This window comes from Lactuca virosa, chromosome 2 (genome assembly GCF_052849685.1).
Source record: "Lactuca virosa cultivar CGN04683 chromosome 2, Lactuca_virosa_CGN04683_v6, whole genome shotgun sequence".
Taxonomy (NCBI): Eukaryota; Viridiplantae; Streptophyta; class Magnoliopsida; order Asterales; family Asteraceae; genus Lactuca; species Lactuca virosa.
Window position 1 is genome coordinate 161,087,862 of NC_136427.1, and position 4,564 is coordinate 161,092,425.

The 4,564-nt window shown below is 31.4% G+C and overlaps 1 long non-coding RNA gene across 7 annotated transcripts; it reads right to left on the reverse strand.

The window, feature by feature from the left end:
* Positions 1-217: 217 nt before the first annotated feature.
* Positions 218-4,295, reverse strand: LOC145159669 (uncharacterized). Of its 7 annotated transcripts, XR_013737840.1 has the most exons (8): positions 4,097-4,295; positions 3,916-4,004; positions 3,626-3,718; positions 2,561-2,666; positions 2,381-2,472; positions 1,358-1,695; positions 1,008-1,284; positions 218-718 (listed from the first exon to the last, which is right to left on the reverse strand). It is a non-coding gene; the product is annotated as an uncharacterized LOC145159669 (long non-coding RNA). The 7 variants fall into 7 exon arrangements; XR_013737835.1 differs by having other exon boundaries at positions 1,358-2,472; XR_013737836.1 differs by having other exon boundaries at positions 1,358-2,472; positions 2,536-2,666.
* Positions 4,296-4,564: the final 269 nt, after the last annotated feature.

The following is a 4,564-nucleotide window of genomic DNA, read 5'->3' on the forward strand; positions in this document are numbered from 1 at the left end:
GATGCATTTGTAGAGACGACATGTCTCTATAGATACATCTATAGACACAACATGTCGTCTCTATAGCTATAAATAAATCTATAGCTTCTTTTATCTCTTTTTATTTCACAAATTGTTAAAGCGGTAAATTTAAAAAATAGTTAAATTGGTAAATTTAATTGCAAAAGATTAAAATACAATACAATCTCAAAACATTAAAATATAGTATAATCTCAACATATTTAAAGTCTAAAAACATTTCCCAAAACATATCACATTTAAAAATGTATAAAAGTTTCATAGAATTACACATACTACCTAATTTAATCGGATCCACTAGAAGTTTGTCAATCATCACTTTGATCATCATCACTTTGACCATCATCATTATATATCACTTCTCTATTCGGAATTTGTACCTATGAGAGACCAATATTGAATTGAACTGACGGTGGAGGTTGGGTGTTTGGATTTTGAGACATAACATTGGTTGCATTTTGTTGATTAAACTGTTGACTCAATTATTGAGTCAACTGAAGAGCAAATGCATTGAGGTCTACATTATATGTTGAAGAAGCCGGGATATTATAAGGTGCTACATTTTCCATTTTTCGACCAATACCCCATGTATGACCTCTCCTTTCTCCAAGTACACGAGACAAGCATTCTAGTTGTTTGACTTTTGATTCATTACCATCAACCTCCTCCAACATTATCTTATGCTCAATCTCAATTTAACCTACAACAAACAAAACAATAAACATACATTAGTTATTTTTTAACTAAAAATTGGCAGCAAAACGACTATAAAGAAGATAACCAACCTGTCTAACTATAATTAATAAGAACAATAAGTCTAAAATTTCAACATACCTATCATAGAATTCTACTTTCAACATATTCAATCCTCTTTAAATAGCAATATAAGTAATATAGGCATTCCACTTTAATTACCATATCGTCATACTTTAATTATTGTTCCCTATTGAATAATCACATGTTAAAGTTATTGCATGAAAATTATTAACCTGATGAAATTACAACTTGTGCGTATGTAGATTGTAGAAAAGGATTTTCTTTGGCGTCTTCTCAATCTACCTACAATTTAAGATTAGCAAAAGTTATCCCCTCCAAAAGGAAATTACTATCCATGACCTAAAAAGGCGTGATTGAAATGCATGCATGGTAGTTTTAGTACAGCTTGAAAATAAAGAACTCTTTCCTCTTTAAGCTCGAATTTTCTGAAAAGTTAACTTTCATTGGTAAATGTCACTACTCGAGCTCCATGATTTCTTACTCTAAATTCTGCAACAAATTAATAATGAGTATCTAAAATTCAACTTCAAATTATAATCAATAGATCCTATTTTTTGCACACCTCATCATCTTTAATGTTTTTCCTAATTTTGCCATTCCGGTAACTTTAAATGAAACTTTTCTCCTTCAAGATTTGTAAACAAAATATTCACAATGTTTTTCAGATGTTTTATGCTCCATTTGATGCTGGAAATTACTTTTTTACACCTGGATCTCCTTCTAATGAATGCAAATTAGAAAATTCAACAACTGTTAGTGAATAAAATTTGTGTGTGAATATAAACATTGGGGCCCACGACTTTGTTATAACTATAACATGAAGTCAAATTTTATATAAAGGATTATGGATGGAACATGAACTTGTTTTACCAACATTATCTCCACCTTTAGCACGGTTTCCTGTTGATGATGATAGTTCAATTCCACATCTCAAGATCATAAACTTGAATCAAGATATAATGCGTAATTACATTTCTTTCTTTGAGGTATGAAATTTAAAGTTTGTTGTGTATCCACAAGGGAAAATATGTATTTTTTTCATACTAAGTTGATGTAAATTATCTTTTATATGCATTTTTTTCATACTAAGTTGATGTAAATTATCTTTTATAAGTTTTCTCTATATTATATTTATAATATGGAGTTTTTGGGCACAACATAATGATTATATGAAATTCTTATATGATTTCAGCTGAATGAAGAGCATGTGGGAATGGTGATGGAAGCACTTTCTCACAGGTGAGCAGAGGTTACTAACATGGACCCTGTTGCTGGAAACTTTGTTAGAACTAGAAAAACATTAACTTCTCATTCAAGCTTAGTTTGGTCATTTTTAGTAAGATGTTTTTTTTTCAAAAAGTGATAAAAAGAAGTTTCCAAACCTAAAGGGTAAAAAAGACAAAAGGTTGAGGATCCATAAGAGTTAAGAGCTAAGTATGCCAACAACAAGATTCATTTGTTCCATTGCCAATTCATGAGTATCAGAAACATATTGGCATTTAATAGTGCCAAAAATTGGTTTATGCTTCTATATACACCTAAATTTTTTTATATAATCCAATTCAATGTTTAAGAAAAAAGGTACCTGAAAATTGATTCTTTCTGTTATAAGATGCCTTTCGAACTTCAATGGTAGTTCCCTTAACTCGTATACTTTGACTTGAGGAGGGTAAATACCTAAAACTCTTGATCGTCAGCAAATTTACAGGACAATTCTACCAAATATGTCAAGCACATAACTGCATAAAGTATAAAAATATATCACATGTTTCCAATAGCTTGAAGCAATGAGAAATTCGCCATCTAAGGTATTCCAATTCTTGCAGTTTCAAATCTTAAATCTTGTATCAAATCCACCCTTTCAAGATAATCTATATGCAGGAAAAATGAAGTTGTTAATGGTAACAAGGAAGGATATAATAACTCATGAAAAAGCCCCAAATTTTTAGTGAGATAATGAAGTCATTAGCTACCATTAGGCCATATATTAAAGCTACATAATTTATTGGCCAAAACTCAGGCTAGTGATCTTTTCCAGTAATTATCTTCCTACATTATAGTGTAGTAGAAATCCTCCGTGTTCAATCTTTTTGTAGATTTTTATGTTAAAAGGGTAATTTGGTATTTTTCACAAGAGGTAAATACTTGAAATTGAACTCCATGTGTTCCATGCTCATATACTAACTAAAGTACTTGTAGCTTTTCATTGATTCTTTTGCATTAATGGTGAAATTTCCATGCTTACTTTGGGAAATACATGTTATTTTATAAATGTGGTTCATGAATTTATATTTTTGCATAGGTAAAAAATCGAAGGGCCCGACACAAAAAATCCAGCAGGCTGTTTTAGAGGTAACGACGACCAACTTTTATGCAGCCATTATCTTCTTCATGTTCCTTTTGTAAATATTATTTTCGTAAATTGTTATTAGAAATTTCGAGCTGGTGAATAAAATGTTATTGATGCAAAATCAATCGGAGAATAAGGTCTAGACATCCCTACTTTTGTACAGATGCAATGCAAATGCTAAGTTGTAAAGAAAAGAAGGGTAATGCACAAAATCCCTACTTTTGTCTTTGCGAAGAGCTCTAATCTTTTTTGGTGCAAGCCAAGTGGCCAGTGAATTGTGTTGTCCTGCTACTGTAATCAGGAAGTAGCAGGACAAAATTGTAATCAGGTAGTTTAAAACCCCGAAATTGGATGAAAATAATGGATTTTCTTAAGTACACATATGAAATTCTCAAGTAGATTTGAGAAAAACAAAGGATTTTAACAATTGAAGTACATGATTAGATGAAGAAATTTCTTTTTTACATATAGATTACTTACAAATGAGTTAAACATGAGATCTGAACTGAAGATTGAACAATTACCAGATGATCAATTTAGGAACAATTCCAAGACTAAAACAGTCCCATATTCCTGAAATTTTACCAAAAAGAGAACAAATCAAAAGATAGAGATAAATAAGGAAGTTGTAAAACGCACACATTTCTATCTTCATTTGGAATTTGATTATGTAAATTTGTGAATACTATCAACAAGTATATGAGTTTCAACTGAAAGCAGATTATCAGCGTAGCAAGGGTAGCAGATTATGAATGCTGAAAACAAAATACCTTTTAATCGCAAAAGATAAGTTGGGGAACGAGAAATGGTGATGAAGATTTGCTAATCGATGTGAGCAAATCGCATCCTGTGAGAGAAACTGTGAAATCATAGAAAATCATGAGTTAGGGATGGAGAAGAAGGAACAAAAAAAACATAGAAATATGGAGCTGTGCATGAGCTTCAACGAACCTGTACAGAAAAATGGAGATTTGCTTGAGTTCTAAAAGCCTTGAACGAACGAGAAATAGAGATGGAGGTGTTAATGAACTGGTGTGTTAAGGGTTAGGTTAAACACCAGTGGTGAAGGGGGGAGATGGATCCTGAGACAAGCTAATCGATGAGCAACAAAGAAGATCCGAGACCGGAGACGACCAAGGGGAAAAGGATTCTCAGATCATAACCAAGGTTGTAAAAATCTCTCGACAGTAGCTCGACGGTCGACTGATGTTAAAGGATTAATCGGTCTTGGCGGGGATTAATCGTGGATTAATCAGGGACCATAGATTATTAATAAAATATTAAAATTAATCAAATATTAATATATCTTAAGAAAAACAAGTACTTCAAAATTAGAAAATAAGAAATTTGAAAATTTGAAAATTTGAAAATACGAAAATATGAACATTTTGGTATAATATGTGAAATTTTGAAAATTTG